This window comes from Gopherus flavomarginatus, chromosome 2 (genome assembly GCF_025201925.1).
Source record: "Gopherus flavomarginatus isolate rGopFla2 chromosome 2, rGopFla2.mat.asm, whole genome shotgun sequence".
NCBI classification, from domain to species: domain Eukaryota; kingdom Metazoa; phylum Chordata; order Testudines; family Testudinidae; genus Gopherus; species Gopherus flavomarginatus.
In genome coordinates, this window is record NC_066618.1 from 19,505,031 (window position 1) to 19,518,531 (window position 13,501).

Genomic DNA, 13,501 nt, shown 5'->3' on the forward strand with positions numbered 1-13,501 from the left:
TGACTTTTTTTTGTCGGCACAATTTTCTGTTGGAAAGTGCTGCTCCACTGAAATCAAAATGTTTTGTGGGAACATACCACTTTGATTAAATTTTCAACAGAGTATTTTGTTTTGAATCATTTCAATCCTACTTCTTTATTTCTGTCCAACAATTTTTTTAAATCTTATTACATTAAGAATATTTCAACGCTATTGAAATGAAACATTTTGATCAAATCAGCACTTGACTCCCAACCTGTTTAGGTATAAATTATTAGACCCGGTACAAGGCAATGGAGAATAAAAGTGATATTAATCGCAGAAACCTTGTTCAAAGGACAACTGATGTCCAACCATGTTTGCTTCTTTAGGCCCGGCCCACATTAGGGACACGTTTCAAAACATTCCCACTGTAACTAACACCAGCCCAGTACTGGGATTCTAACAACACTGAGAACTCCAGTGTAGGTGGGCTGCTGGCTGCTAGCGCTCTTCCCAGGACCAGATCAGTTAGAGCTGCTGTGAGCAGGGTTGGATGATGCCGACAGTGTGCACAGTGGTGCTGTAGCCAGCAATCTAACTACACTAGCTCTCCCAAAGTCACTAAAGCCCACTGGGGCTGAACCAGTATCAGCAACAATGGGAAGCTTTTGAAAGTGTCACTAATGAAGGCAGGGCTTCTGAAGCATGTGGATCTGTTCACCCACTCTTACAATTCACTGTAGAACTATAGGAAAATCCATTTCTTATGTTCAGTTACCACTTATCCCCTCCAGTACCAGGATGGGGACGGGACAGGAGGAGGGGAAAAAAACATTTTGCACAAGGATTTGCTTATCCAGGATCTTGGCAATAGAAGAAGGCACACTGATCACTGTTAGGTTTCAGAGTGGTAGCCGTGTTAGTCTGTTATCAGCAAAAACAACAAGGAGTCCTTGTGGCGCCTTAGAGACTAACACATTTATTAATTTATTTTTATCACAATTAGATGCATTACAGTAATGGCAAGAGGCCCCACTTGAGACTGAGGTCCCCTGGTGCTAGGCACTTGAAACAAATAATGAGAGACAGTCCCTGCCCCAAAGGGGTTTCAGTCTAAAAGAGACAAGGAAGAGGCAATGTGAGAGGAGAAACCGAGGCACAGACAGATGAAATGAGTTGGTCACCATCAGGTCGATGGCAGAACTCAGGCTACGGGCTGCCAGTCCAGTGCCTTATCCATTAGACCAGGCTACATTGCACATGGTTGGAGGAATCCCTTTTTACCTGGATGTACAACATGTCAAATGGCAGCATAGTGCCTGCTGCCATCTTCTCAGGGGGAACAATTAAAATGATAGAGGAGGAACTACTGCCTGTCAAAGGAAGGTAAATGGAACTGTGCCATTATCACGCCTACAGAAGTAGGTCTGGCCCCTAAAGATGGAGACAGTTATGGAGTTCTGCAGTAATTCAATAACTCATTGTGTTGTAGGACGAGTTACACCGACTGGCCTTACTTGCTAAATTCTGAGATTGTAAAGTTCTGAGGATTTTAGTAGTAGTTTTGCAAAAGCCACTTTTATGAGCATTTTTATATGGAGAAAAATAGATCAGTGTAAGCAGACAATGAATTAACAACATGGTTAATTGTTATTTTTACAGCACCCAAGGGTTGCAGTGGATTTGCAGAATAAACAGAAATACATGGACCCTACTCTTAAGAGTATATAATCTGAGCACAGATACAACAAATAGTGACAGACAACATGGGAGATATGGGATAGAAAGAGAAGAGCAATAATAATAAATATACACTGTTGCTCCACCGTACTATGCTATGGCACAACTTGATATTTCTCAGCAAAATCTTTCTCCCTATCAATATATTCCCAGATAGAATAACTTTCTTAAAAGCCAGTCCCAGCTAATCCTAGACACCACAGTAGTTTATTGTTACACTTTTTTAGACCTGAACAGTTAGCCAGTAGAGTTAGATATTTCTTTAATGCAATCCTGTTTACTTACAAAGAATGTGCAAAATCTCTTTGCTAAACACAACAGGGATCAAACTGGAGATTTCTTTGCTCACACTTTCAAACCTCTTTTCAGCCAGTGCTCAACCCAATAAAGTTCTCTCACTGGGCTATCCTCTATAGCAGTGGTTCCCAAACTGGGGTTCATGAACCCCTTGGGGGTTCGCGAAATGTTACAGGGGGTTCTCGGGAAAAAAATCCATAATGTCAGACAGCGCTGTCCCTAGGAATCCTGCGCATCATGGGGCCAGCAAACCGGAGCCCTTGGACTTCTAATTGCTAAGCAGATCAAAGCAAGCATATTTATCACACTGAGGAGATTTAAACTTCAAGACTCCTTGTAAGAAATGGAAAGGAAGGTGGATATTTTTTGCTGTTTTTAAAATTAAATAGGCAGCAGTATTGTTTTTAAAATTATTATGAAGAACAAGTTTAAGCTTTGTTGTAATGTGCATTGTTTGCCTGGACTGCTCAAGACCTGAATGCTTGTATAGGAGGAACTCTTCTGAGTTGGCTTCTTAGATACCTTCATGTTGTTCAGGGCCGGCTCTAGCAATTTCGCCACCCCAAGCATGGCGGCACGCCACGGGGGGCGCTCTGCTGCTCGCCGGTCCCGCGGCTCCGGTGGACCTCCCACAGGCGTTCCTGCGGAGGGTCCGATGGTCCCGCAGCTCTGGTGGAGCTGCCGCAGGCGTGTCTGTGGGAGGTCCACCAGAGCCGCGGGACCAGCGGACCATCCGCAGAAAGGCCTGCGGCAGGTCCACCGGAGCCGCCTGCCGCCCTCCCAGCAACCGGCAGAGCGCCTCCCGCGGCATGCCGCCCCAAGCACGTGCTTGGCACGCTGTGGCCTGGAGCCGGCCCTGATGCTGTTTCACATCTGATACTTCTTGATGAAACATAGGAGCCTTGTCTTATAACAGACTTATTCAAAGTGATACAAGCTACAAAAGTGAGATTTTGTAAGAGTGTTGCCGTTTTCATAATGTAATAAAAATACTGTAATGATAAATAATAATAATAAATAGTGTGTAATATGCATGTCACAAAAACAAATTTTATATTTCCCAGATCACTGTTTTTATAATTTATACTCAGATAAAGGAGAAAATCCCTGGAAATATTCATATTTAGGAGGGAGTTCGCGAGACTGGACATTTTAGTGAAAGGTGTTCACAGGTTGTTGAAGTCTGGGAACCACTGCTCTATAATGCTTATTCTGGCTTTCTCCTTGGCTTTCTGCTCCTTCTCTGTGTCCCTCTGTGGTATTTCTGCTATTTCTTTCACACCAACAGACACACACAGCTCCACCAATTAACGCCCTAGCCCCTCCGTTTGCTATATCAGTGCCCAGGGAAACCTTTGGGTCACACGATTCAGCATGTACTCAAGCCTTGCCCAGGTGCCTGTATTTTAGGAGTCATGCCTATTGTTTCTGCTATCTGGTTCCATAAAGGAGCTCAATTTCTTTTTGCACTTGTCCAGAATGAAAGGCAGCTTCCATGAGATTTAACCCAATCTGTAACAAATCATCCAGCACTCTCATTGCTGAAAGCAGCAGTCTCAAAGCAAATTCAAACCCAGGACTCTTGCTGATTGGTTGGCCTCACTGCATGCCCAAGGGCCTCAGTCATAGGGCATCCCATACAGGTGCTATGTGGATTAATTGTAGGTAGCTTGCTGCATCTCTAGCTAATAGGAAATTTTGCTTCTACAAACCGACAAATTATTACTTGGCAAATCTGTCTTAAACGACTTCCTTTTTCTGTCTGTGAGCGACAGGATTTTTCTTTTCCTATCCATGCTAAGGTTTTCAAGCCAGGAGTTCAGATGACACAGACAGGGAAACAAGAGAGGAGGCTGTGCAGAGGGCAAGATGGAATAGAATAAAGCATTTGTGTCATCACTAGTGCATTATTTCTGCCTCATAAATACCTGTGAAGAACACAGTGAACTGTCCACTCAAGGGAAAGGAAACATGGTAGGAAATAAGGTAGTATGAGCAGATGCTTCCCCACTGGCTCTATGACGCACTCCTCACACTTTGCCGAAGGTCAGAACTCCCCATCTCCCTGAGATTTGACTTTATAAACCAACAAATGAGCAGTAAGACTACAAAGCCTGATCTAAGCCTTCTCCCCAGGCAAGGCTTCTCCTAGGGCAGGGGTTCTCAATCTTTTTCTTTCTGAGACCGTCCCCCCCCCAATATGCTATAGAAACTCGACAGCCCACCTGTGCCACAATAACCAGTTTTCTGCATATAAAAGCCAGGGCCAGCAGCAGGACCAGCGCCAGTGTTTTTGGTGCCCTAGGAGCATGGCCATTTCACCGCTCCGCGCGCTGCTCCCGCGGCTCCAGTGGACCTGCGGCAGGCGTTCCAGAGGAGGGTCCGCTGGTCCCGCAGTTCTGGTGGAGCTGCCGCAGGCGTGCCTGCGAGAGGTACACGGGAGCCGTGGGACCAGCGGACCTCCGCAGGAACGCCTGCAGCAGGTCAACCGGAGCTGCCTGCCGCCCCCCCAGCAAAATGCCACCCCTCAATAATCCTGGCGCCCTAGGCAATTGCCTAGGTCACCTAAATGGAAGTGCCGGCCCTGGCCAGCAGTAGGGGGTAGCAAGCAGGGCAATTGCCTGGGGCCTCATGCCACAGGGGCTTCCACAAAGCTACATTGCTCAGGCTTCAGCTTCAGTCCCAGGTGGCGGGGCTCAGGGCCAAGGTTTCAACCCCATGAGGCAGGGCTTGGGCTTTCTGCCCTGGGCCCCAGTGAGTCTAATGCGTGTGTGTTCACACTTATAGCAGGAAGCAGAGAAAAAATAAAACTATAAAACTGACCAGAAGTACAACCTGCCAAGAGAAACGTAATATAGGAGTAATCGGGAGGGATTGTTAATCCCTGGAGAGTGGAAAATATACCCTCCAATTCACACACTCACAGGCGTGGGTGCAAGGACAGCAACACCCTGCTAAAGAACCTCTTGCTGTTTATTCCAGTCCTAAACTGTCAGTCACATTCACTTGGCCATGTGCAAAGGAGGTTGGTTTACATAGGATTTCAGACATTGAACTGTAGAGTCCAAACATCCTCACTCAGGTTTTCTTTGTCCAGACCTGCGTGCCCCAATCTGGGCCTTTTCCTTTGGCTCGGACCCTACATGTTGTTATTGCACACTGCAGCTACAACAGAAGAAATGATTCAAATATTCTCCCATGAGAATAAGCCTTATTTAGTAAGCCCCAAATAAACCCCTGTGAGCCAGCTGTTTGCAGTTCTATAGTGCATGTGTTAATTCACCAGCAGAACGTGCCAGAAGTCAGTTGCTTCATTCAGGGTGGGGGAGAATGGGATTCATAAGACAAAAAGGCCAAAGGGCAGTTCAGAAACTACGTTACCTCCTTCACCTGTCCTTGCCCACAGTAAACGTTTTCTCTGTAGCACCAGATGCTGATTTGACTTTCAACAAGGATGCCTCAAGGTCAGGCTTAGCAGAAAATACAAAGCTTTTTAAGAGGGAAATGGCAATATTTTACAGATCTGTATTAAATAGAATGTTAACTATCTTGGCCTCACTTGAAAGGTATAAACAAGGGGTCGGCAACCTTCCAGAAGTGCTGTGCCGAGTCTTCATTTATTCACTCTAATTTAAGGTTTCGTGTGCCAGTCATACATTTTAACGTTTTTAGAAGGTCTCTTTCTATAAGTCTATAATCTATAACAAAACTATTAGTGTTTGTCAAGTAAATAAGGTTTTTAAAATGTTTAAGAAGCTTCATTTAAAATTTAATTAAAATGCAGAGCCCCCCGGACCGGTGGCCAGGACCCGGGCAGTGTGAGTGCCACTGAAAATCATCTCACGTGCCGCCTTTGGCAGGCGTGTCATACGTTGCCTACCCCTGGTATAAACTGACATTTGGGATGGGAAACAGAAATACAGTTTAAAACTTAACAAAGTGTGTTGAATTAGTAAAGACTTTTGGAAGGAGACAGTGGAGAAGTAGCAAGTCTTTTGCTTAAAAACCCCCAGAACAACAGATACTGTCTGTCCTAAGCTGAGACAGCTACATTTCTGCCCTAAAAGCCTAAAACAACACTACTTCAGACATACCTGTAGAGGCTTCAGTGTGTGGTGGCAGTAGATAGCATGGAGGCTGCTGTTGGGTGTCATAGGAAGAAACTGTCTTTGTCTTTTCTCCTTCTGCTGGATTCTTCCCAGCATGCACCACTGACAGCTCCCCCTGCCTTGCACTAACCTCACTAAATATCTCCTCCAGACTGATCTTGGGTCCCAGTTTAGCCTCAGTCATGGATACTACTGAGTCTCCAAGCTGCTGCCTTGTTCACACCCCTCTGTTGTTTGTACTACGCCCCCTGGCTGTCCTTGTAAGCTCCTTTGCCACTTCATTTTCTTGTTACACTTGGCAAGCATCTAGGCTGGTTGCTAGAGCAACCCACTTTAATCCTCTCCCTTCCCCTAAAGTACCTGAGCAGCTCTGGATCTTGGTAGAGTGGGATACATGACAGGGAGGTGGTCATTGGTCAGAAGAGTCCAGTCCCTTCCCTTCATCTGCATTGTGTCTTCTAGATCATTAGGCAGGGACTGTATCTTCTTCTTCTACGTTTGTACAACACTTACCACAGAGAGGCCCCATTAGATTTAGGTCTTTGGGTGCTTTTTCAATGTAAATAACAATTATCTGAGTGCTTCACAAACTTATCTTCACAAAACCCTTGCAGAATCCCCATTCCCCCCAGAAAGACTTCCCAGGGTTATCAGAGGTCGGTGATAGAAGCAAGAATTGAACCCAAATCAGCACTGTTCCACACTGGTGCCTCAGCCACAAGGCCATCCTCCCTTCTGAGACTAACCATCTGCAAACTAGGTACACCCAACTAGCAAGATGAGGTCCAAACACTCCCAAACATAAGTAAAATCCTGCATCCAAGCTGCTGAAAGACACACTCAGAATTCTGCTTCTCACACTATATATTGAGCAGCAATATATATGCCAGTGGAAAATAGTCAAGAGCTACATTGATGTGCAGGAATATCTACCTGTCAGATATAATTAAGGCTCCTGTACTTCCCTGCTATTAACCCTATCTATTAAGTACCATTCTAATTTATTTACCCTTGTTATAGCACTTCTTCAGACCATTCAAAATGAATGGCTCCTAGGATTGGTGCTTTCAGGGGAATGCTCCTTTTTTGACAATGGTAATTGGCATTTGCAGTGAGCATTGGGAAATCCCAACTCCCAGGGCTCTAGGTAAGATAATGAAGTTTGCACAGTTTTAGAAATTAGAAGAAAATTGGAGGTTTAAAAAAACTTTTACAAAAGGAACCAGGAAAGGATGCTTACCCAGTTAGCTGTGTCTGGTCCTACACAGCAGATTGTAGGACCAAATGAAAACTAGTAGTTTGCAAAGCAATACACTTGAATAATAATAATAATTGGATATATACCTATCTCCTAGAACTGGAAGGGACCTCGAAAGGTCATCGGGTCCAGCCCCCTGCCTTCACTAGCAGGACCAAGTACTGTTTTTTGCCACAGACCCCTAAGTGGAATACTCTGCATTCTTATTATTTATTGCAGTAATGTGACAATCAGGGTCCAGACACCCCAGGAGGAAAACAGAGGGCCTAAATCCCAAAGAATAATCAGTTCAATCAGCTGATTTATACAATATTACTATACTAAGTAAAGTCTTGTATGAAAGCCAATGGCACAATGGTGATTAACTATGATTGTGAAATGTATGTATTAACGCTGCATGAGTAATTATGGATACTCACTGATATTCTACTTCAAAGTCTGTGATCAAACAAAGGGAGAAACAGGTTTCTCACGGACAGGAGGGAACATTACTGCTATCTAAATGTCTCCAATGTACATAACCCTTCTGGAATCAAAACAATGGAAGCCCTGTTTACACACAAATCTGCAGGGGGCTGGAAAGTCCACAGGAAGGGAAGAACAGCATGAGATCATCCTGAGTCTGGGGATGAAACAGTGAGTTTTGGGAAATATAAGGGAAAGCAAAAAACCATTGTGGCATCCATTACGGGGCAGAGACAAGAGGTAGGAGCTCTTGTACATCTGAGAAAAGTGGAACCTTTCAACTGATGGGTTAGAAGACTCTAGGAACTGAATATTGGTGAGAAAACTGCTTAGATCAAGACGGTAACTTGCTCAAGTTAAATGCAGTCACTAGAAAGTGTGTTTTGTTTGTAACTTTTCATCTCTCTTTCACTCTTACTAGCAATCACTTCTTTATTAATAAACTTATTTTTGGTTTTACTACAAACCATCTCAGTGCTAAAGAGAAGTGAGAGTCCTCAGCTAAATGAATTGGTTGGTGCTGTGTACTGTCTCTTTAAAGGAGCAGTGAACTTACTGAGGTTCTGAGAGTGCTACAGTCAGAAGGACGGGACTCTGCAGTGCAGACAGTTTTGGGGAAACGTGGGGCTGGGAGGATGCTGGTGCCACCCTGAAAGCACCAACCCAGCTACTGGGCTGTGAGCAGGCTGCTGGATTCAGGGCTCTGAATCAGATCTGCACAGCACAGAGGCACCCAGGGGTATAGGGCAGGTGGTGACTGGTCTGGGCTGAACCCCAAAGCATTGCAACGAGATCTTTGTTGGAATGGGTTTTTCAATGGAAACAAAAATAAAAACTTTCATTTTCATTCTGGGCCAGGTCAGTTCAGACTATAATATTTCAGTTTGTTGAATTGAGCTGAAATGTTTTGGCTCGGGGCTCCGTGTCTGTGGTAGAGAAGGTGAAGAAGTGCGCCTTGCACTGGGAAGGGGAGCTGGGAAGTTTTGTGATGGTCTTTGGTGTTTATGCCATTCAGAACACTTGGATCAGAGATTAGATTACTACAACGTTCTGTATACAGGCTACACAAGAAGGCCGCTCATTCTGGGCCTAGAACACAAAGCAGCTGCTTAGTTAATAAGTGAAGTTTCATGTCAGGAGAACATTACACCCTCGCACTGGCTCCCTGTACATTTCTAGGTGGAATTCAGACTGATGGTTTAATCTGCAAAGCCCTAATAGGATCAAGACCTGGATACCTGAGAGACTGTCTCTTTTCCTGGCCATGCACTCACAGCAGAGAGATCAGCAGACATGCTCCATCTCCTTCAGTATAAAAAGGAGAGGGCTGATGGCCGGGCTTTGACCATGAAGGGCGATCAGCATCTTAGCAGAAATATTCAGCTAATGGGACTTAGATGCCAAAGTGCGTTATCACTTCCCATGTCACAGATGACTGAAAAATTTTAACCCATGTGTTTATCCCCCAGTCCTAAATTACCGCCTCCAACTCTCCAAGTGCCAAAAGCCCCGATTGTCCTCATCCAGCTGCTAAAACTTCCAGATTCTCCTGGCAACATCCACAATGCAGTTCTGGGTTGTCGGTGCCTTGATGTGCAGAACACTGAAAATGTGGGTACAATCTCAGACAAACTGAAACTGACAAACACTGTAAGTGTTTCCCAGTACAAGAAGGAAATGAATGACACACCCAGTATATTACTATTATCTTAAAAACCTCCCTATGTTAACACTCAAGTGGAGAATTTCCTGTCTGCCACCCCAGGATGCCATTGAACCTAAGTTTGTGCACAGCGATGTACAGACTGTAACCAAGGTGGGGCGAGTGGGGCAGTGGCCCAGGGTGCAAAGCTGTGTTGGGAGGGGAAATGGGGCAGCGTAGTGGGTCATGAGGGGTTACTCCCCTTTTCTGCCTTCCATTTAGCGCAGAGGTTTTCAAAAGGACATGTCCCCCAGTTTGAAACCCATCGCCTCCTGCCAGGAGCCAGTGGATCAGTGGATCCACAGGCGGGGCTGGCTCCTGGCAGGGGAGCATCTCATGGTAGCCAGGCTCTGTGGGCAGGGGCCAGCTCCAGGGGACATCACTGGCCGGCTCTGGTCTCCTTCGGGGGAGAGGCAAGAGCCTGGAGAGCACTTGGCCATGCAAAGGCTGAAGAGTCAGAGCGCAGACAGCCAGGGGCCCGAGTGGGCCGGGCAGCTCCCACCAGCTTCTGATCCACTAGCTGCTGGCAGGAGGTGATGGTTTTCAAATTGTGGGGCGTTCCCCATTTGAAAATCTCTGTGCTAAATGGAAGGCAGAAATCTGGGGGGAAAGGGAGGGTTATGACCTCACAGACCCCCCCCCCCCCGCATTGCCTCTAGGGAGCACAAATATCCTTGCTTACCCTGCATGCTAAAATGCCTACTTACAGCCCTGTCTATGTGATTGTGGTTACTTATGATCAGGGCAGGGTGCTGAAAAAAATGGTTTCTCAGACCTGCCTCAGCAGGCTAAGGCTGGCTTCGATCATGAATTATGGTCGTAACTCCTCCTAGTTTAGCCTGGTCCATCTGTGAATGTCATCAACATGCTGCTAAGCCATATTGTTGGTGTCTGGAGTGCAACATCACAGCCAATCGCCCATACTTTCTACAAAGCACATACTTTTTTGACCATGTCATCCATCATCTGAATTAAAGCAGATAAATCTGCTCATAAGAAATTAATTTCTGTACTCAGTTCTCCTTTCAGCAAAGCTGATACGCTAGTCCTGGTGTGTAGCGGCCAGCTCTGAATTGCTGTTTACAAATTGCTTTACGCACCACTGACTCTTGTTTAAAAGGTTTGAACAGTGGCAAAATACAGTCAGATCCACATAATTGCTTTTTAAAATGGAAAAAAGTTACATCGAAGAACATAAAGATTAGTTCCTGTATATTGCATCTGAAAACAGATTATGCTCTAGGGCTGATAATGTACTATAGTTATAATTATTATGTAGCCACTACAAAAAAAGCCATCTGTTGTTCTAACAAGACATTTATAAATAACCTGGACTAGGTCATATAGACAGCATATAAAGAAGAGCAATAGGGTGAAGACACTCATAATAAAAGGAGGTACAGACCCTCTTAAACAGGAATTTATTAGGGAGAACAGCAACAAGCTACAAACAAAGCAAGCTGACTTTCACCTTGTTCAGCTTCTGAAGACAACTCCATTTTCTGAAACCTTTAACACAGCACGGCTACATATAGTAGCCAAGTAACATAAATTCTGACCTCAGATAGGCATGCTGAAGTTAATGGGAATTGTGCAGGTCTGACTCTTGGCCCAGATCTTCAAAAGTATTTAGGCACCTAATTACCATTGATTTCACTAGGAAGTTACTAAATCCGACTCAGAAATTAGTAACATCTATTTATAGGACAGGCCACTTGAGAATCACTTAAACTAAGCAGCACTATCATTGGTTCATGTCATGTAAGGATAATGGATAAACCTTGAGCTTCAAGTGTTTTCCAACAAGACAGAGTTTGAATGACAGATGAGTCACAGCACCATGGAGCTGTGTAATGGGCTAGCACAAGGTTGGGTTGATAAAGGATCAATTCCAATTTGAAGCTGTTGCTGTAGACACAAAGATAAAGATTTTAAGCCATTCACGCTTTCCAAACTAACTAAGGACAAAATCTTGCCCTAAGAATCTAAGTGCCAAGTTGCGGAGTCATTCTGCTAGCCCAGGCCAGGTGAGCTCAGCGTTTGCTGGAGAATGCACTGTGTAGTACCTTCCTGCAGACCCGCACAAACTCTAATGAGAAATTATATATTTAAGGCACAACTAAAAAAAGCCCATCAGAGTCTCTAGGTGCAGTTACAAAAATTAAACCACATGTACAGCCCTCTGAAAAAAACAAAAAACAAAAAAAATAATAAAACCCAACCCTTCTCACCTCAAACCTTCAATGAGCTTTGGATCCAGCTCAATCGGAGTTTTGCCACTGACTTTAATGGAAGCAGGGTGAGGTCCTTAGGTAGCATCTTTCCTTGAAGAAATGTAACCTCTGTGACAACTCTTTGCATAGCCAAGGGTTTCTTATCTATATCTTACAGATGGTGATCCCAGGCATAGTGCCACAGAGTGAGTCCCCTGCTTTAAGGATAAGACCAGCTCCCACTTTCGATCCAAACTTTTACTCCTTTTTAGGCTTTTATTTATAATTGGCTGGTTTAAGAGTTCTCACTTTATTTAACCCCATCAACCTATATCCTGCCATTGCATGTCCCTTGAAGGAGAGAATACACTCTTCTTTATATGGCTCTATTGAGCAGTTTTATGTGAAGTCAGAATTCAGTCATTCAGAAAATCATATACTTTTCCAAAACAATTCCAGGGCAAAGGAACAGACTGGGAAAAAGCAACAGTAGCCTGTTCTCCCATCACTGTCCACATGCAAATAAGCTGAAAAATCCCAGGCTCCTAGATTCAGGAACTCGGAAGGCTGTAATTTACAAATCAACCCTAGGAATTATTGACACGTTTGCCCATAGTCATATATTTTACATCACCATAACCACAATGTACCTACAGCCAGTCTCAGGGCACTGCAATATGGATTGTGTATTAAAGCAAATGGTTATGTGAGGCCCTTCCTATATGCTTGGAATCCTGTGTTCACACTAAAGGCTTTACATTAGAAAAACTGCCCTGCAGTCCCTGATAACACATTTGACGGTTGGCCTATTAGCCTGAGATCTTATAATGCTGAACAGCAGGTGCTCTTCCACCTCAAGCATAATAGATAAATTCCCTATGTACTGTAATGTAGATGAGTATGGACATTATGCTCAGAGATTGATAATCATGTCCAGGGAGCCATACCTAGAAACAATATAATCAGAGGGAAAAACGGATTTCTGCAGGAATGTTTTTCCGTATATTTGAGACTAGTTCTCACAGCTCTAACTACAAGCTCTCTAGTTCTGAAGAAACACAAGAGTGCCCATAACCTTGACTCTGAAGAGAAATGGCATGCTAGGCACCAGGCTAGCTGGACAGGGACCCTCCACTGAAAGAGCTGGGTACTTAACAACTCTTTCAGGGCTGGATGTGGCCACGGCTAATCATCCACAGGCTGCTGGGGACTTGTCAGGCTGGCTGGGGGTACGGAAAAGGCATGACAGGAGCTGGAGGTGACAGGACCAGAACACAAGGACTCTGCTTATTTCCAAGCCACGGAACTGTCCACCGGGGAATGTAGCTGCTCTAACTTGTGCCATGGGCTGGTTCGGCTCCCAGCTGCCCCCAGGGCAAGTGGGGAGTACAAAGGAGGCTGAGGGAAATAATCCTGTGCATGAGCTCAGTGATGCTGAGGACTAAGTCTATGTTCTGTTGATGCTCTTCTCATTCATTGATCCTCCCCACCTGGAGCCTGGCCTGCCCAGGCAATGGAGCAAGGTGTTGTCATGCCAGTATTGAACCCAGGCACAATGGAACAATCTTCATATGAAAACCTGATTTTGCTTGGCTTTAGTTTTGCATTGGTATTGGCTGCCTACATCAGCAGCTGCTGCTGCTGCCAAGCAGCCAGGAAAATGAATAGCTGCAGGGATCTCTAAACTTTCTTGGGGAGTGGGATGGTACATTTTGACTGTGTAATCTGCATACCTCCTGGGTGTGGTGTTCTGTCC